This window comes from Canis aureus, chromosome 17, assembly GCF_053574225.1.
Source record: "Canis aureus isolate CA01 chromosome 17, VMU_Caureus_v.1.0, whole genome shotgun sequence".
NCBI lineage: Eukaryota > Metazoa > Chordata > Mammalia > Carnivora > Canidae > Canis > Canis aureus.
Genome location: NC_135627.1, coordinates 41,790,294 through 41,812,479, shown reverse-complemented (window position 1 = coordinate 41,812,479; position 22,186 = coordinate 41,790,294). Strand labels below are relative to the sequence as shown.

The window sequence follows — 22,186 nt, the reverse complement described above, 5'->3', positions numbered from 1 at the left end:
GTGCACATAAAAAGGAATAGTAGGCAGCCATAAAAAGGATGAGATATTGTCATTTGCAACAACACAGATGAACCTAGAGGGTATTAAGCTAAATGAAATAAGTCACAATAAGGAAGACAAATATTATATGATTTCACTCATATGTGGAATCTGAAAAATGAAACAAATGTACAAACAAAAAGCAGAATCAGACCTATAAGTATAGAAAACAAATTGCTGGTTGCCAGAGGGAACAAAGTCAGAGAATGGGCAAAATGGGTGAAGTGGAGGGAAGGGTACAGGCTTCCATTTATGGAATAAATATGTTATAAAAGTATAAAAGGCATAGCACAGGGAATCTAGTCAGTAGTATTGTTAATAGCATTGTATGATGACAGATGGCAGCTACACTTAGGGTGAGCATAGCACTATGCTATGTATGCATAATGTATAGAGATGCTGAATCACTATGTTATGTATCTGAAACTAGTGTAACATTGTGCATCTATACTAAAATTAAAAATAATTTTAAACCAACTATTTTTCTATTTCTCTTAGTGTTTCAAATTATCTTATACTATGCTTCAAGACTTACTAAAATAATTTAATCCATCCTCTGTGTTCAATACCCTTTCAATTTACCACTCAACAATTGCTTGGGTTCTTTAAGCATCTAAAAATGCTGACCTTGAACAGTTATGTCATAATAAGTCTTCCTTCAATGCTGGAAATATAATTACACTCCAGAATCTCAGTGGTAGGTGGGGACACTCTCCTCTCCTGACTTTGAGGAAAACTGCTCAGAAGTCAATGTAGGATACAGGAATTTGTTGAGCCATTAATCTGTATATGTTAAATTCTATATTAAATTGAATGCTAATTGAAAATTCCACACAGCTCCTGGCCTTTCCTGTTAGGCAGTGTAGTATTAGCAAACACCACATCAGGCAGTGTAGACACTAAGAATCTCATTGTCATCATACATTGTTTTCTCACTAGGTTACAAATACAAAATAGGTTAATGTTTCTTAACTCTAAAGTAATGCTATAATTTCCTCTTAACAATCTTTAGCTTTTTTATTATCATTAATGCTTATTATCCATTTATCATGTATTAAACAAACATTTGATAAGGACCTATTATACAAATATGTCCTAATCACTGTTCAATGTGTTATTAACACAATTATTCACATTTTTAATGGGGGAATCATGTAATAATGTTCAGGAACTTAATTTTAAATACTCTGGACTATTTAATACAACCAAGCAAGTACCATAAAAACTTTAATCACAGATAAGGCCCAGGTTTGCAATGTTGCTGTTTTTCTACTGAATTATTACTTTAAATATTACCAGGCATAGAATAAAAACTGCATGACTTTGGGGTGCCTAAGTGGCTCAGTTGGTTAAGCCTCTGCCTCTTAATTTCAGCTCTGGTCATGATCTCAGGATCCTGGGATCAAGGCCCACATCATGCTCTGTGCCCAGCATGGAGTCTGCTTGAGATTTTGTCTCCCTCTGCCTCTGCCCCTTTCCCTGCTCATGCCTGAGCTCTCTCTCTCAAAATAGATAAATAAAATCTTAAGAAAAAAAAAATTTGTGTAACTTCAGGAAATTCATTTTCATATACCCTCTATTTTGATATCACTTCCTTTAATGACCTCAAAGTATTTTTAAAAATTAAATTTAAAAACTATATAATAAACCTATGGGGCCCTTTGGTGACTCCATCAGTTAAGTGTCCAATGCTTGACTTCAGCTCAAATAATGACCTTGGGTCATGACACTGAGCCCCCTGTGTGGCTCCACACTCAGCACAGAATATGCTTAAGACTGCCTCTCCCTCTCTCTCTGCCCCTCCCCCGAGTCTCTCTCTCAAATAAATAAATCTTTAAAAAAATAAATATATATAATAAATCCTAGAACATGTATTGTTAACACAGAATAGAATTGTTAATAGTATTGTTAATAGTATAGATTCTGTTCTAGTCCTTGAACTCATCCTTGAAGGATTATTTTTGGGTCAAATTGAGAAAGTGGTGAGTCTATCTCTTAATGGGACAGCAGTTCATCCTTTTGTTCTTAATATGAAGTACCACATATCTCAGTCTTATGTTTTAATATTCTTCATATTAGCTCTTCATAGTATTCTTTATTGGAGGAAAAATAAATGTCTTTTACTAAAAATAACTAAAAATCATTGATCTAGTATTAATATAATTGGTCAATATTAATATCATTTTTCTATTAATATAATTGGTCAATATTAATATCAGTTTTCTACTGTTATGGAATAATTCTAGATTACAGACTCAAATAATGTTGGATTTAATAATAGTTTTGAAGATTTTTATTAATCAGAAATTAGTCAGTGAGTATATAACAGAGGGACATAGTATAACTATATGTCATTGCCATAATCAAAGCAGTCAGGTGTTATCCACTATATATCCAATTAGTCAACAATTTGAATGACATCAAATTTTCACATCTCCTAAAACATTGCTAAATAAAAATATCTACATATCATGTACCTCTTTTATCTGTTAACTTATTATACATAAATTAAGAAAATGCTTTTTATCTTTCATAGGGCAATGCCAGTGTTTTAAGGCTCTTTTTGCCTTATTACATCATAAACACTTTAACAGCAGCCCAGTATAAATTATTATCTTTTTATTATAAACAAAGAAGTTCAATCTTTTTAAGATCAATTAACTTTCTCAGGGTCATACAGCACAAAAAAAAAATGTTTCTGGTTTCCTTCAGTAGATTTTAATATCCTTAGCAACACTTTTTGTACACTTAGCATAGTGCTTCATAAGAGTGTGGAGTCAATAAATCTTCTTGACTGACTAATCTCTAAGTGAAGCTGATTGTAGCAACTCTAACCTAGTAAGATTAGCATACCATTTCCCTAATTTTATTTTTCCAGTCATAATAAAATAGTGGAGGAAATATAATGATTAAGTCCTAAAAAAAATGTTCTTGAAACAAATAGCAAAGAGCAGCAAAAAGGAAACTCCTTGCTCAGAGATATGAAAAAATACTTACTACCCTGAATCTCCGTCTATTTAGAAACAGTGACACATAAGATATAAATTAGATCCTGTAGAGCTCACTCCTAGGTTCAGACCTTGGGGAACACTAAGTTGTACTTTTTGAAAGCTCAAACCAATAGTAATTTTTTAAAAACTTTTTTTTTATAGTGTTTCAAATGTAGTTTGACAAAATGTCCAGGAAGGCTTGGCAAAAAATAGTAATTGATGTGTTGTGTTTTTGAAGAGACTGATGTGCAAAGTATAAGAAAAGTGTGAGTGTCAGTCTGCTCCACTACTATTAACCTTGTCTTTTCAAGGGAAATAAGTGCTCAGTCACCATGGCCTATAACAAGTAGACCTCTTGGATTCAGGCCCTTCTTGCTGCTAGTTCAGAACTGAAACACACAAACATATTACAGGAGGCTGAATGATGATAAGTATTTTCAAAACAACATATTTAAACCTATAATTCTTAGTGTTGCAGGCACTAGGCTCTTATCCTCATAATATAGCAAACAAGTAAAACTTATAGTCCCAAAATAAATTTGAATTGATCTCATTCAAAATAATGGCAATCCAAAAGAAATTCTATATTGAAAGGATGCTAACATATGTCAACAATTACCCAAAAAAAGATCAAAAAGTAAGACAACTGAAATTAATATACACAACAAAAAAAATGTTTTCCATGGATTCTGTGAAATACAGAAACATAATCAGAATTCAAAGGAAATACAATAAGAAAACATGATTTCATGAAAACTGAACTGACACAGCCAGGAGTAGGCATGAAGAGAAAAGTAAATAATAATAGAGAATAGGTCAGTCACAAAGTAATTAGAAAATAAGCTCTGAAAAATGAAGTCAGGAACTAGAAGAATAGACTTGACATAAGGTAAGCAGACTATGACATAGAAAAATAAAACATTCAAAGTGATTAGGAAAAAATATGATGCAAAAATTTAAATCAAATAAAATAAATATTAGAGATTATTTAAAATCAAAGTACATTTTTCTAAAATAAAGGAATACTTATATTGATAGTTTGAATACTATACAGTATCCCAAAGGGATAAGTATTACATGATCGCAGAAAGATACATTTTACACATGCATGCGTGCACACACACACACACACACACATAAATCTGAGACAAAATATTAGCAAAGTCAAAATTATAAAAAGAGAGAATGCTCTAAGACTAACATATTTATTCCAAAATTGAAAGATAAATTAATCTTAGAAAATCTATAAATGCATCTTACCACATTGATTAAAGCAGCATCTATTTTACAGGTGCAGAAAAAGCTTTTATAAAATTTAAAATATATTCATTTAAAAATATCTTGTTGTCTTAGGGGGTCCTTTCTTAACCTGATGAAGAACATCATAAAAGCCTACAGAAAAACAACACAATAAATGCAGACTTGTTGGAAATATTTTTCTCTAAATCAAGGTTGTAAGTTTGCTCACTATCACCATTTCCAGTAAACACTGAAAATCATAGCCTGTGCAGAAAAAAGAAAAGATAAATTCATAAGGATTAATATAGGAAATGTTATTTGTAGAAGATATGAAATCTCCAAGGAATGTATCAGTAATTTATAGAACTAAGAGATGAATTTAGAAGGTGGGTGGATATAAGTGAAATACAAAGTCAATTGCATTTCCACACAACAGACACAAACAATTAGAAAGAAAAAAATTTAGAAAGGATATTTTGTACCTTTTGGTCGCCATCTTCCCATTTCTTTTACCTCTGTCCCTAGGAAACCCCACTTGTCTCTGCTTCTATGTATTTGACTTTTTTAGATTCCACATTTAAGTGAAATCCTGTAGATTTTTTTTTTCTTTCTCTGCCTGGTTTCTTTCACTTAGCATAATGGTACAAACTTGCAGTTACTCTACTTGCAGTAGAGTGAACAAAACTAGAGATCTAACTTATAATGTGGTAACTATGGTTAATAGCCACATAGGAAGGATATTTCTTCATTGACTACTTTTTCAGAGTTTAAAGTTTTTATAATGCAATTACTATGCAAATGTATTATGTAGGCAATGTTCTTTTAAGTAAAATATATCTAATAATAACTAAAGGAGTAAATATAATAAAAAGAATCAGATGGAGAAACAAAATAAAATAAAACAATGGTTTCTTTAAATTTTCCTGTATTACTTCCCGGCACTTGCTCCTAAGAAAACAATTTTGTCTGAAACTAGTCTGGTAATGCATGCCTTAACAAAATTCAATTTGTGTAGCACATACTGTCATTGGTTATTTTATTTTATTTTTTAAAATATGTTATTTATTTATTCATGAGAGAGAGAGAGAGAGAGAGAGAGAGAGAGAGGCAGAGACACAGGCTGAGGGAGAAGCAGGCTCCATGCAGGGAGCCCGACTGGGACTTGATCTCTGGTCTCCAGGATCACACCCTCCGCTGCAGGCGGCGCTAAACCACTGCGTCACCGGGGCTGCCCTGTCATTGGTTATTTTAAAGAGTAATTTTTTTCCCCCTTAGTTCAATGATCTTAATATGTACCTGGGGTAAGGAGAGGAAAACTATTTAGCCTAAGAATTCCACTTTTACATATGATTATATTTAAATCTAATGGCATTCCAGAAACTAGCAACATAATTAGGTTGGGATTAGACCAAATACTCCAAATTTACATAAACCTGGTGTTCTCAAATTCCTAGAGGTAGGCTTGAACTCAAGTGACCTCAGGAAATTCAGAAAAGGGAAAAGTTGAATTTCCAAGCACCCCATGATATCAGTCATAAAGTTAAAAGAATTGTGCAAGTGCATATATAAAGTTTATTTTGTTTTGCTCATTATTAAAATAATTAAAAGATACAAAAAAAAAAACAGTGAAGACATAATTTCTGGATTATGTTGGTATACTATTAGCTCATCAATTCCTTCCAAGAAAGAATCAATAGTTGGTATAGAAACAATGATTAGAATAAAACAAATAGGCCTATCTAGTCTGTAATGAGAAAAAAAAAGGATAGCTTCTAATTTCAGCCATTTTCTGGCACTAAATATACGAATAAAAACATGTGTCTTACAATACACAAATCTGTTGCCAGATTCAGAGGGAATCTACTCATCTTAGGCACTCATATATACCCTAGAAAGATGTCTATTTTGTATTCTGCTGTACTTTTTATTGTACTTTTAGGCATTATGGATAATTTAGGGAAAAGGTAATTCTAAGTACATAAATTCTCTGGGGATGTGATGTCACGCCTTGCATCAGAGCTCTAGTTGGGAAAGAAGGAGTTGGGGAGAAAAGTAAAAGTATGCAAATAAGATAAAGACAAAACAAACAAAACAATGTTAGCTCCCAGGTCTCCTATGTATGGCAAAATATGAAATTTAAGCAATGTTGTAATTATTTTAGGCAAAACATGAATGCATCAAACAATTTGAGCCTTCACTCTTCTTTCCTATTTCACTCAAATTACTTGTTTGGGTCCTGGTATCATTAGAGATTGGGATCTCAAACAAACAAAACAGCTCCTGAATAGTATTTATATTACAACAGTGGGCATGATGACTTGATTATGGTAAATGTTCAAATAATTTATAAATGTAAATTAACTCGTAATAGCTTGTTGTCACTGTGCCATCAATTAGCATTTTAGCAAAAGTAATACAAGAACATAAGTTAAATATAAAAAATACTGTGCAGCCTCTCCTAAATTAATCAATAATCCTTATCACTTTTAAATAATATTTCTATTTTTCTTTGGTAAAAATAAAGAAGGCAATTTATCTTGATTCAGAAATAAAACAATAACAGAGGATAAGAGAAATTCAGGAAAATTCCAAAACAGATTATGCTCTCAAATAATTCAGTGTGGAAATGAATTGGGTTTAGTGTGATAATCTCCCCGAGAGATCTCTAAAATGATAAGGTATAATAAAAGGCATCTGGAGCCTACTGATTAAATTATTAATGACAAGCAAAAAAGGGTTACTGAACCTGGTTCTGAACCTAAAAATCTGTCTATATATGACATTTTATTAATCCAAAAAAGAACGTGCAGGACATCTGGTTTTGTTGTAAGCTTTCTTTATATATCACAGACATAGCTTGATATGCATATTCATTAAGAAAGCATCAATTAAGCAGAGTGAGTTAAATGAAGTATGCTAATATGCAATGATTCTAAACTACCACAGGGTGGTAGAAGATTCACTTTCCACAACATTTATCTAATTGGCAGAACTAACTGCTTTGCTACACTTCTACCACATTCAAATCCCTTATTAGAAACTATATCATTGTTACTGCTCAATAAGTGTGAATAAAACCTCAGAGGCAAAATTATACTTTAGGATATGCTATACTTAAACAAAAGTCCAATTCAACTAGAAAGAATAAGTATACATATATTAATTTGGTTCCTTTGCTTATTTTTGTATGTTTTCTCTTTCTTTCTTTTCTTTTTTTTTTTTTTTTTTTTGGAAAAACAACAATCTATCTTTAATGATTAACGTAGGGAAGTTCACAAGATACTTATAACAAATTTATCATATTATTTGCTATGCTATTTAAATGATTTTTTAATCAAAACACTCCCCTGAAATATATCTGTATATATTATTTAAAAAGGATTTTAGAGTTGAAAAAATTAATAAATATGTGTGGCCCAACTTTATTTTTAAGGTATATAAAATAAGGGTAGGACATGTTACAAAGATCACAGATAGTTTGTGAAGTAATTAACTCAATCAACTGAGTTTATTTTTTTTTAAGTTTTTATTTAAATTCCAGTTAGTACATACAGTGTAATATTAGTTTCAGGTGTACAAACAGTGGTGATTCAGTACTTCCATACAACACCCAGTGCTCATCACAACAAGTTCACTTATTTCAACAACACCTACTCTTCTGGTAACCATCAGTTTGTTCTCTATAGCTAAGAGTCTGTTTCTTAGTTTGCCTCATTCCCTCATTTTTTCCCTCTTATTTGTTTTGTTTCTTAAATTCCACATATAATTGGAATCATATGGTATTTGTCTTTCTCTGATGGACTTATTTCACTTAGCATAATACTCTCTAGCTCCATCCATATCACTGAAGACAGCAAGATCCCATTATTTTTGATGGCTGAGTAACATTCCATTGTGTGTGTGTATATAGTAATATGTCCTACACACACACACACACACATATGTATTTATATATATATAAAATAAACATGTGTGTATACCAGCCCTCTTTATCCATTCCATTCATCTATGGATGCTCACCTGGATTGTCTCCATAATTTAAGCTGTTGTTCATAACACTGCTATAAACATTGGGGTGCATATATCCATCAAGTCAGTATTTTTGTATCCTTTTGGTAAATACCTAATAGTGCAATTGCTGGATCAGGGGGTAGTTCTATGTTTAACTTTATAAGGAAACTCCATATTGATTTCCAGAGTGGCTGTACCAATAGTTCAAGAGGATTCCCCTTTTTCCACACCCTCACCAAGACCTGCTGTTTCTTTTGCTATTGATTTTTGCCATTCTGATGGATATGAGATGATGTCTCATTGCAGTTTTCATTTGTATTTCCCTGATAACCACTGATGTTAAGCAACTTTTCACATGTCTGTTGGCCATCTGTATGTACATCTTCTTCAGAAAAATATTTACTTATGTCTTTTGTCCATTTTTTAATTGGATTATTCATTTTTGGGTCCTGAGTTTTATAAGTTCTTTATATATTTTGGTAGTATTTTTTGGATATGTCATTTGCAAATATCTTCCCCCATTCCATAGGTTGCCTTTTTGTTTTGTTGATTGTTTCTTCGCGGTGAGAAGCTTTTTATTTTGATGAAGTCCCAATAGTTTATTTTTACTGAGTCTACTTTTACACAAATTATTAATTGTATTGAATTATTGCATATATACATATATGAAGTCATCAAGAGACTTTTTCAATCATTGTATTTAAAGACATGTAGCCAATTGGATTGATGACAAGTGCATGTAGTGGGGAGTGTCTTCATTGTCATTATTTGCTAGGCATGTTCATAATGGGTTAGTAAAATCACTGACATACTTTTATGTCATGTAGGATTTGGGTAACAATGTTTTTTCTTTTTATAGGTCAAAAGACAAATTATACATACTTCACTATCTACCAATATGACAAAACTATACAAAAAAGAGATGACCAGAACTAGTTTTTTTCATCAATGATACCATTTCAATATTCATTCCCATTTAAAAATAGTTCATAAATTTATTATGTATACCCATTTTAAGGTTATCTTAATCTACCATGGGATTTTTTTTTTTAAGATTTTATTTATTTATTCATGGGAGACACAGAGAGAGAGGCAGAGACATGGGCAGAGAGAGAAGCAGGTTTCTTGGAAGGAGCCCGATGTGGACTCAATATCAGGCCAATGGGATCATGACCAGAGAGGCAGAGGCTCAACCACTGAGCCACCCAGGCACCCTACCATAGGATTTTTAAAGTTTTGTTTTCTTTTTCTCTTTAAGCTGTGATTCAACTTGTCCATCTAAGCTAGAATTACTGTGTTACTTCTCAAATGCTCAATAGAAGATTTCAAGTTCCATATCATTTAAATTTTTCAAAAGCTATATTCAAGACATGTTTATGTCTTATTTTTATTTATATATAAATATATATCAATACACAATTCAAATTACAATTGACATTTGGAGACTAAATATTAAAATTATTTCAAAAGTTTACCGTTCTCAAAAGTATTTAATATATATGCAAATATATTTCTCTGCCTTTTCCAAGAATTCATGATTATTCTCAATCTATAAAGAGAAAGTATTGTGCTGGATTTTAAGAAAATATTATGTGTAATTTATGTTTTACCTTAATAATTTTACATATTAATTACTGGAATACAAGCATCACAAATACTGGAACTTTTTCCATGACCCAAATCACTCTTCCATATTACCCACTTTAATACTACATACAAAAAATAGGTATGAGAATTTTTAGGGAGGGAGTACAATGGTGAATTTGTGCTATTAAATTATATTAAAAAATAATAATAACCAGAGTGTATTAAGGGAGAAAATCTAAACATGAAAGGGCCAGTTAAGATGCAAATACAGTATTCCTTGGTAAGTGAAAGATCCTTCAGAATTGGCAGGCACATAAAAGGATGGGAAGAGGGTGAGAAATTTGTTGAAGAGAGGTTATTGTTGAAGGAAGGGTTATCCTTAGGTGAAGGGCAGCATGGTAAAAAAGACAGGCTTGTCACGGGGGAACCTGAGAGATTTAGCATGGAGCCATTCATAAAACCAAAAAGAAAATATGTGTGTGTGTGTGTGTGTGTACTTCAATTAAAAAGAATATTCAATTAACTACTAATTTGAGTCATACTTTTATTTAAGATAAATATCATCTTAATAATGTAGACAGTTGCAGCACTTAAAAACTTAGATCTTGTGAAGAACTGCACAGGAGTGATCTACATAGTAGAGGTGAGAGTTTGTGCTATATTTTAACTCACACAAATATATACCAACCAATATGGGAAGAAGAAAAATGCACACTATTAATTAGAGCATGCCTGCCACACTCGTGGGTTTTATTCTACATTTTTCAGTCTCCAGGTAAAACATAAAGGGCTGACCTACTCTATGTCTGAACAAGTATTGATTTGTAACACCAAGTAAGACAGCACAATCAAAGAGCAAAGTTAGAAACATCAGCTCTTTGCAGAAGATGAAAGTTCTGTTGTTAGTCACACTATTGATGGCATCACTAATGTAGTTAATTAAGAAACTAACCAAAAATATTCATTCTCGACACATCTGCCTTCATGATTATATCTCTTTGGAAAGGGAGGCTGCTAATTATCTGGCATATTTGTGTATTTAAGATTTCTTTCTTTTTCTATTCCTTCCTTCTTTCCAAATCTGTTTTTACAAAAATAAATATTGAAGCCACATATAACTTCTTTCCACCATAACACACCCAATAATGCCATAGTATGTGTAGAATTTTAGACAAACTTTTTGTATTTACTAACCAGTAACATACATTTTAAAACTACAACAGAGAAAGAGCATAGGAATATACTTCAGAAACAAATTTACACATGCAACTAACTCATTTAATGCCCAGAAAGGGAACACATACACATATGCCAATATCATTGTCAAAATCCTTTAAAAAGCACAAAGTGCTAAATTAACATAATAAATATTCATTGGTATTATCTATTACCAGAAGTAGCACAAAGCCCTTGATTATCAAGTTTTAGAATGTTTCCATTGTTCAATTGTGAGATATTATGGAGACTGAATGAAAACATTCCCTGTATCAATAAAGGGAAAATTATATTGGCTATTCTGAAAAGTCAAAATAATTAGAGGATTTTGTGCAGAAAACCTGAAATTTTTCATTCATGTTGAAATTTGAAACAAATACTGAATCGCTATTCTGGGTAAGTACTGTCTTTCAAATGATAATTTCTATTTCGTGGTATTTAAAAACTATTAGTAACATTAGAGTTCACATAGGGCCTTCAAATCAGCAAACACTATCACAGAGGAAGAAACTGGCATGTTAAGTAGATGAACAATTCCATTCCTGAACTATTTCAAATACTCTAGCTTTTTGTGGGGGCTGGGGTTTGAACTTCTTTAAAGGATTTGTTTTTCCTTGGTGGAACTACAACTGTCCATTACTCACACAAGTTCATGCTTCTAGGATAAAATAAGAAATACATTTTCTTTCCACATAAATATTCCTTTCAACCCTTGAGGTCACTCTGGCATCTTGAACTTGTATCCTGTAGGCTGTCTAAAGTGAATGTGGTGTGCCAGAGCAAGCTTGTGACTGAATGCTAAATTTCCAGGAATTTTGCTAACATTTAACATCAGGTTGGTAGCTTGAAATCGATCACTGCACAGTATTTTACACCATGATAAATTTAACCAACGCTACAAATCAGGCCTCCCCTCCTGCTGACCTTCAGCTGGTTATTAATAATCACTTATCAACACACCAGTGATGATATCCCATTTCAAAAGTTTGTGGGTTTTTTTTTTCCAGAAAAAGAGGCAAAAGAAAGGAAAAGAGGAAAAGGAGAGAAGGTAAGGATGGAAAAATGGAAAGCAGGAGGGAAAAAGGAAAGAATGGGGTAGGACATGATTAACTAATTAACCTGTATTCTTACAATTCTTAAAAATAATCTTTTAAGGGTTTTTTGATATAATTTAGAAAATCATATTAAAATATAAGGCTTCTAAAAATATAATTTGGAATATGAAATTAGTTTTTCAGTAACATTTTCTTCATCTCCTAAATGATAAATTTTTAATTTATTTTTAAAGATTTTGTTCATTTATTCATGAGAGACACAGAGAGAGAGAGAGAGAGAGAGAGAGGCAGAGACACAGGCAGAGGGAGATGCAGGCCCCACGCAAGGAGCCTGATGTGGGACTCAATCCCGGGACTCCAGGATCACACCCTGGGCCGAAGGCAGGCGCTAAACCACTGAGCCACCCAGGGATTCCCGATAAAATTTTTAATACTCTGTAAACATTCTTTTCAGAAGAGAGAATTATATGAAAATACATTTCAGAGAAGAAAATAAAAGATTTCCTATCAATAACCATAAATATCTTCATCCACAAGATGAGAAGGGTGAGGTAAACATTATATATTGTGAACAAAATCTGAGAATATGGTAGTAACGTTTTACATTTATTTCCATGACCACCATAGCTGTCTTCTAGTTTTGTTCTTTTTCCAGGAGTCTTCTCTTAGAATAAATTCTCTGATTGCTGTCTGAAGAGCCTTACTGAGATGTTAAATATTGTAATGTTACTACATTGTTAAATTTTTTCTTCAACAGACTTCCATCACTGTAGATTGGTAAATAATTCCTAGACTGTAGTGTATGCTCTTTGTCTATCAGCCATTGTCTCCCTTTCATTCAACATTTCTTTATGCCAACATTTCATAGTGAAGTTATTATAACAACCACTGGAATAGACATCAATGATATATAGATGGAAAAGTCATGGTTCATGAATTAAGGAACTGATATTTTAGACAGGAAAACTGTCAAGAAAATAGATGATTATATAGCAAGGTTCACATATTAACTCACACTGTAACTCGAAATCACATATGAAGATCACTGATTTTCATTATTTTAATAGTAATTTCTCCCCAATTCTCTATTGATATATCACTAGGGAAATAAAGATAATTAACTAAATATTCCTATCCGATTACAACATGTGGGATTAATGTGAACATCTCCTGAGGATAGTACTCTCACTTGGAAAAAACAAACAAACATATACTTAGCTTTGCTTCTTTTCCTAAAATAAGGTCATTCATTCATTCATTCATTCATTCAGGGTGGGGACCATGCTTATGCATTCATGTGGAAACAAGGGATAGGGACAAACTGATTCCACATTAATATTTGGAGATTTACTGTCTTCTGTCACATATCTTTAGGAAAACTCCCTTTATCATATAGGCATGGCTTACCCTGCTGGAATCCCTAGTTAATTTTGACAACTAAGACCATTACATTTGATCCTTTTAACTTACACAGGGACAGATAGTACCTTCTACATGACTTGCTTTCACCTAAAATCAAGCTATCCTCAGGTTCCCCAGTGTTCCTCAGAGGTCCAGTATTTAGTAGGTCAGGCATGCTGTTCTCTGCAGTTCCATGCTATCCTTATGCCCATTAATCTTTCTCTTTATATCACAATTCCTCTAGGCTTGGAAATGAGGCAAATTACTCTATTTCCTCTATGCCATCTCCTTTACCATAAAACATGCCAAATTCTCTGTAATAGCAAGAAAATCTTTGATCTAAACTGAGCCCATGTTATACTAAATTGGGATATAAATAAATCTGAAAAATATTTGAAAACAAAAAGCATATTTGCAAAGATTTTGTCTATTATGTAATATTGTCATTTAATGTTACTGTCTACTTTTTCTCTCCAATTTTCCCTTAATAAAAGTTTAGGTTAGCATGAGTAAAGTATTTACACAGAAAAGTTGACCAAAAAATCCACAATTCATAATTTAAAACTTATAGTACATGAAGTTTGGTAATTGATGGTAATTCAAATTGAAAAAAAAAAAGTGGGGAGGGACTGAAGATTTCCCAGAAAAACTAAACCCTAAGACAAATCCTGGAAACATGCTAGGACTTATCCAGGTAAAAGGATAAAGATGTTTGGAGCAAAAATGTAACATCAAACTGTACCAGTGCAGGAAAATATGAGGATTTCACTATGACCAACATGTAGGAACTGAATAATGGAGGGAAAACAGTGAGACTGGAGAAATAAGTAAGGCAAGATTAGGATATGTTTTAGATGTTATTCAATGAATGTATGTTGAAGTCTCTAACAACAACAACAAAGAGGTCTTTTAGGTAACATAATGTATTCAAGTTATATTTAAAAAGTATTTTTGAAGGAAGGAGGATGGATTTGGGGAAGAGCACAAAACTTGAGGCAAGAAGACAATAGTAAGAGTAGAAATGGAGGGGACTGGGTTTGAAATACCTACATTTAAACATATCTATTCCTCATATGTTTGAATCCACCTTTAAAAAATTACAGTTAGAAATATAAGGCAATGGTTGATTGTATATTTAGTGAGAACTTCAAGAAAGACAGTTGCCTGGCATAGGGTATTAGAGAATACAAAACGCTGAGTTTTGTTGTAAAGGTAATGGGAAAGGTTAATAATATTTATAATCTTCACTTAAGGGAGAAAGAATATAGAACATTAGCCACGATGTTAATATCCTCCTTAGATTAGATTAGTGTATATTCTGTGTCTTGGTCTTCCTAAAATACAGTCTTGATTAGTTTATTTGCTGAGAAAGGCAATGTGCTTCCTTGTCATACTTACTTCCACCTTTTATAGACTGTAACTCAAATCTTTTATTTTGAATGTTTATTGTGGGATATTCACTATATGTTATAGAATCATATATACCTTATCCATTAGGTCTCAAGACTTATTCATCCTATAAAACTGTAATTTTGTAACCTTTGACCAACCTCTACCCATTTTCCCTACCTTCTAGCCCGTGGTAACTACCATTTTACTCTCTGCTTATGTGTATTTAACTTTTTTAGATTCCACATGTAAGTGAACTTATGTGATCCTTGTTTTTGTGTCTGATTTATTTCACTTAGCATAATGTTCTTCAGTTTCATCCTGTTGTAAATAGCAGGTTTTCCTTCTTTTTCATGGCTGAACAATATTTCAGTGAGCGGCGTGTGTGTGTGTGTGTGTGTGTGTGTGTGTGTGTGTCTGTGTGTGTCTGTGTGTCTGTGTGTATACATTATATTTTCTTTATCCATTCACCCACCAATGGACATTTAGGTTGTTTCCATATCTTGGTTTGTGTAAATAATGCTGCAATAAACATGGAGGTACACCTATGTCTTAGAGTTATTTTTTTAATGCTATTATAAATTGGATTGGTTTCCTGATTTCCTTTTTCAGTAGATTATTGTTGGAGTAAAGAAATGCAATTGATTTTTGTATGTTGATTTTAACCTCTTTCAATATTAAATGCTCTTGTTGTGCCCAAGACTGAGAATCCGAGAAACCACCGAGGAGCCGACACCGATGCAAACACACGAGGGTTTATTTACAAGCTTGAGCTTGGGTCCAAGTATACCCGACAGAGCAGAGCAGGGACTTGGACCCCGAGGTGGGTTTTAGCTTAGTTTTAAGGGCTTATCTAGGGGACCTCCAGAAAGGGTGGAGCAATGCCTCAAGTTCTGTTTACATTTTGATATGGGGCCTTCAAGGGCATTGAGCTCAGTTCTTATTCTAATATGGGGCTTCCTGCCACTGGCTTGGGCTCTGTTTTTATTCTAATACGGGGCTTTCTAGGAAGTTAAGCTGTATGCTGTTTTTTTTCCTGTAACTGAAGTAATGTAAATTTCAGCTCTTATTCACAGGGGCCTGGGATGGCTGTACTTGTGCTAACGCTGAACTTAAAGTGGAATGGCCTTAATTTTCTCGGCCTCCACACTCTGTTTAATTATACTTACATATTCCACATCTAATTTTTTAGGCATTAGGAATACTATGTGCTTGATTTCCATGACAGTCTTAATTTTACATCTTATATCACAATGTTAAACTTTAATGCCACTTTTTAATTTAAAAACCCTAAATTAAATTATGTTTTTTGTGTATATATATTTCCCTCCTGGACTCTGAATCTCTTGAGTGCAAACACTAGGCCATTTCTTATTTAAATTCCAGGAATAGAATGCAGTCTACCACATACTAGGTGCCCAATAAACATGTACCAAATGATGAAAAATCAGGCCACAAATTCTAAAAGAAAGTCAAAGCTAAAGTATATTAAATTTCCAGGAATTATCCATTTTTTTCTTTGTATCTAAAATATATATCAACATTCTGTGGGATATATCTACAATTTCTTTTCTTTTTTTACACAGAAGAACATTGAAAATAGGAACTTTAAAAAGCTAGCTGTTAAAAAAATTTAAAAATAAATTAAATAAAATAAAAAGCTAGCTGTTGAATTAAAACATATCCAGAAAAAAATAAAATAAAATAAAATAACACATATCCAGTTTCAAAGTTAGTTCTACCTAGCCACATTTTTAATTTAAGCCAAGACTCATTTATAGATTTCTATCTTTCAAAGGAATATGATTTCTTAAACTGCTATCAGATACCAGACACTGAAATACATATCTCACATGTATAACTTTGTTTAAATATCCTGTAACATTATAGCATGGGTTCTACTATTAGAGAAGAAAAAATAAAGTGAAACCTAGATGCAGAGGACCTTGTCCACATCACATAACCATGAGTAAATGGAACTAAGAAGTCTACCCACGTCCATTTCACTCTAAAGCATGTGAGTTTAAATATTATGCCAAATTCAAACATTAAAATTACAAGTAAATCTATACTTGGAGGGAAAAAGTAAAGAATGGTTACACAAAAGACATGATTTGGCAAATCATATGACCATGACTTTCCAATGTCAGTTTCTAATTTTTGGTAGACTACTTGACTAGGGTAGGTTTCTATATCCCAAATATATAATTAATGAAAAAAATATATATAGTTTCACATATTTTTCTGAATAGTATCTATTTAAGTGGTGTTGAAAATGACTGAAATATCACTATCTTTACATCTACTTTTAATATAGCAATTTTAAATATCTGTTTACTTACTTCACTTGATCTCACTTTAAGGATAGGGAACAAACTAGAATCATGATTTATTTATAAACACTTCTCCCAAAAATATCAGTTAGTATAATCATGTCTCCGTCATCTTAGCTAGAAAGCTTGGCTACACCTTTGGTTATTTCATTTTTCCAGCTTCTTACATCCACAAGAGCCAAACAATAACATTTAAATAAAGGAAGAGAAACCTGTCATGTTCAGGTATAACCTTCACATGGGACTTCATCGTTCAATGGATTAACCTTTGGACTCTTTTACATACTGTACAACGTCCTTCACTCCAACCTATTTTATTTTTTATCATCTGCTATTTTCCCCTGTTCTTGTTATAATCTGTGTTTCTGCCATTCCCTGAACATGTGCTACTTCATACTTCCATGCTTTTATACATTCTGTTCTCTCATCCTTGAATGCACATTTCCCACATCTCTGCCAGGAGAATACAAACTTATTGCTTATGGCACAAATTAAAGGTTGTAAAGAATATGCCTTCTGGACCAAGCAGAATTAACACTTTATCCTCTGTGAAATCAGCACTTTGCAAACACATAATACGGTCTTTAGTACACTGCATTATAAATGCAACTGAGTACAAAGCCATGTTTAATAATTGAATGGTATTGGAATCAGAAAGAACAATTTCTGGTCCATTTTTTAGTATTGTACCTCATTTAGTAATTAAACATTTTTGAACAGAATATTCGGTATATAATTATCTTAAATTTTGTATATTCTATGATCTGTGACAATTTGTGGATCGAGTAGGCAGTTATATATCTTATTTTAATGTATCAACAAAATACCAATGAATAGCTGATTAGAAATTTGTAGTTGATTATTAACATAAAAATTTCAAGTTTGTTAAAGCTATAAGAAAGTTTAGAAACCTAGCTAAATAGAAAGATTTCTAGGTTCCTCGAATGATACATTCACCTCTTACAACACTTCAAAATCTATATAAGGTTTATTTACTTATTATTAAAATAATTCTTTCTAGTTATCTTGTCCCTTGATACTAAATCCCTCTGTATAAAATATTACATGATTCAAATGTCTGGGTTCATTTTTTAAACAAGAGTCATGTTTTTCCAGTAATGAAATGTCAACTTCTGTATTTCATATAGTGTCAAATTTTCCATATTGCTTAAGAAAAGGTCTGAATAAATACATAAACCATGTCCTAAACTCTAAAATCTGAAAATTTATTAGACATCTAAAAGAGTGTGCCACTCACTGACAGTATTTTGTCTTCACTCTGATATTCATAAAATGACTCAAAGAATCCTTATGTCATAAAAGTCTGACATAATAGAAAAAAAAGAGTTGTCTGGTAAAAGACATCATGGAATTATGAGAGTTAGAATATATGTTAGTTACAGTTATGCCACTAAATTCATTATGGCTTATGATTTACCCCATTTTAACATTTCATAAGGACTTATGAGTGGATTGCCGGAAAATATTACTTATACTACAATCATGAATCATTACAGCAATACTTATCAAGTAGTCAGTTGTGACCACTGTGTTGTTAGAAACTTGTAACATTTTTGTTTTCTCTAGTACATTGGCAAATGATGACAATCCAACCTTAACAATGACTTAACTTCATCCTTTTTTAATAATCACACTTTCCCATATTGGTTCAAACCCTTAGACTTCTATAGCAATAAGCTTTCTGAAATCCTAACTTTCTGGTTGTCCCACTGTATCCATATAGTGTGTCTAAGCACAATTCAAATCTCAATAACCTTGAAATCTCATTGCTTATCAAATCAACTTACATGTCAGTTAATGTATTTCAACAGTTCTCCACAATGTTTCTACCATTTTGAAATATTTTAAGTTTATTAGTATTTAAGCCAGGTTTCGGGCAGTGAGCCATTTTCTTAAAAGAAAAAATCTATGCACTGAACCCCAAATAAAACACTGGAGATATGCTGGGTAAAAAAAAAAATGATGTGGAAGATTTCTGCTTTTAGTCAAGGTAGAGTTAAAGGAACCAAATGACTCCTCTGCCTGAAACAACTGAAAAGCTAAAAAAGTATATGAAACAACAGTGTTCAGGCAGTGATTCTTGAGAGATGAGAAGCAAATAAACTGAACTCTGCACTGGGTTGAATAGTGTCCCACCAAAATCCATGTCCACCTCGAATCTGTGAATATAACCTTATATGAAAAGAGGGTCTGTAATTACAGATGGCTCATGGCTCATGTCCTCATAACAAGAAGAAATTTGGATGCAGAGATAAATGGAGATAGCACCATGTGAGGAAGAACATGGAGATCAGAGTTACACTACCACAAGCCAAGGAGTATAGGGTATTGCCAGCAATCACCAGAATTTAGGAAGAACCAAGGGAGTATGTTCCTAGAGTCTAAGAGAGAGTTTTACTCTCCTACATCTTGATTTCAAATTTGTAGTCTTCATACCTGTGAGACAACAAATTTGTATTGTTTTAAAATGTTTAATTTTGTGGCAATTTGTTCAGCCGCCATAGGAAATTAATGTGAGTCTTGAGATTGCCACCTTTCCCTTTCTGGAGAGATTCCATACTTGCAACCTGGTGAAGGAGAATCCAGGGAATCTGATAAAATCCCTCTAAATTATCAAGATTCCAGGAGGTTCAAGTCTGATGAAGTACTGGGAATAAAACAGCTTCTTAGAAGAACTATAGTAATCTATAGAGGATCCCCTTGGATCTTTACCTGAGTACTGATCAGGATATTTGCATGAGGAAAATACTCAAAGTCCAGTCAAGAACCATAGAAAAAGAGCAGAAGTATAAACTCCTGGACCTCTTACAACACTAGAACTAGTTCATATTCTAATTCTCCAGGGTGGAATATTTGATACTCACAAGGTATTGTACAGAATATTCATGAGCTGCTCAGGAATGGAAACCTTACAGCAAACTAAACTCTTTACCTATATAGCATAGCAAGTCTTGAGGTGACAAAAATTCTATCAAGACTCTTAAAGAAAAACAATAGAGCCCATAAGGAGAGAAAAATAAATCAAGTGAAACTGTACTAGAAATGATGGAAATTATATAATTAGAAGGAAAGTACTTTTGAGAACATTAAGACTTCTAGTTTCTGCTCTGAAATGTGAAAAGGTTGGATGTCATCACTCTCATCCTTCAAAGAAAAAAGCTGAACAAACAAAAACCAATGCCTTCTCTGTATCCTGCCAGAGACCAGAGATCACAGTGTAAATCATAATGTTAAAATCCACGGAGACAGGAGAATCTGGAGAATCATAGCCCAGATCTGCTTTGGCTGGAGCAGAAGCTGTTACAGACAGAAACTGACAGGAATAATTAAATGGTAATTATGACGAATTGCAGGAAACTGAGTATGGATTAGCATGGAAGTGAAAAACCCTAAGGAGTAGGCCCCAAACTTCCCTTGAACAACCAGTGGAAACTCTGTGTGGTCATATGGAGAAAATCTGAGAAAGAGAAGTTCTTGCCTCTGGCAGAGAAAAGGGGAAAATAATAATGATGAAATATACTGAGAGTGTTCTCTAGAGCAAAGGTCTGCTCTACAAGAGAAAAGACTTTACCAGATTTTTATCCCCCTTGGAGGAAGGGCACTTTTCCAATGTCTGCCCTTGGGAGAGGTTCTGTCTCATGTAGTAGAAGAAAAGTGCTGAGAAACGCTTGTGATGCTTACATGCCAGGGACACAGACCAACAAAAGACTGAGATTTAATCACGATTATGGAATCTTTCCCCCTTAACACACACCTTACCAGGCCAGGAACAGGCTCTGCTACAAGAACAGATTACAGTTGAAAAAGCTGCAACTCTCAGAGGAGTGTTTAGGGAAGCCCGGAATCAACAGAAGAGATGAGAACTAAGGCACTGGCGAAATGTGAAGCCTCCGGCATCTACGGATATAACAAAATTAAACACCACAAACTTCTAGTCAGATTAATATAAAACCTACGAGTAAAGGGCTGTTTACCTAGTTTCTATCACCCAATACAATCATTTTTTGCTTTCAATAAGCAATTATAGGACATGTTAAAAGGCAAAAAAAAGAGAGAAAAATCTGAAACAATAGAGCAAGCATCAGAAGCCGACTCACACCTGACACAGATATTAGAAGACAGGGAATTTAAAATTCACTATTTAAAATAACTATGATTAATGTGTTAAGGGCTCTAATGGGGAAAAAATAGACAACATGAAAGAATAGATGGGTAATTTAAGCACAGATGAAAACTCGAAGAAAAATCAAAAGGAAATGTTAGAACTCAAAAAATACTGAAACAGAAATGAAGAATGCCTTTGATGGTCTCAAAAGTAGACTATATATGGCTGACTAAACAATCAGCGAATCTGAAGAAAGGTAATAATAGAAACCTCCGGAATGCCAAAAAGGTAAGAAAAAAAAAGAAAAGAAAGAAAAGAAAAGAAAGAAAAGAAAAGAAAAGAAAAGAAAAGAAAAGAAAAGAAAACCTTAGTATATTCAAGAACTAAGGGAAAATTTCAAAAGGCATAGCATATATATAACTGAAATACAAAAGGAGAGAGGAAACAAACCACAAGAAATATTGTAAGAATGACCAGAAATTTCTCAGAATTAATGACACACACCAAACCACAGATCCAGAAATCTCAGAGGACATCAATCAGGATAAATAGAAAAAATATATCCATACCTAGGAATATAACAAAGGGCCAAAAACCAAAGGAAAGATAAAAATCTCTGAAATATGGTACAGAAGACAAAACAAAACAAAACAGAAAAATGTCTTACCAACAGGAGAGCAACAATTAGAACTATAGCTGACTTCTCATTAGCAACCAGTCAGACATTGCTAAGTGAAAGACCATCTGCAAAGGCTTAATATTATAAAATTATAACTATGTGGTAGTCTGGAAAAGGCAAAA

The 22,186-nt window shown here is 33.0% G+C and overlaps 1 long non-coding RNA gene across 2 annotated transcripts in view; it reads right to left on the bottom strand.

Moving 5' to 3' along the window:
* LOC144287935 (uncharacterized) overlaps window positions 1-22,186 on the bottom strand; it is a 315,519-nt gene that overhangs the window by 155,208 nt on the left and 138,125 nt on the right. The window lies entirely within an intron of this gene.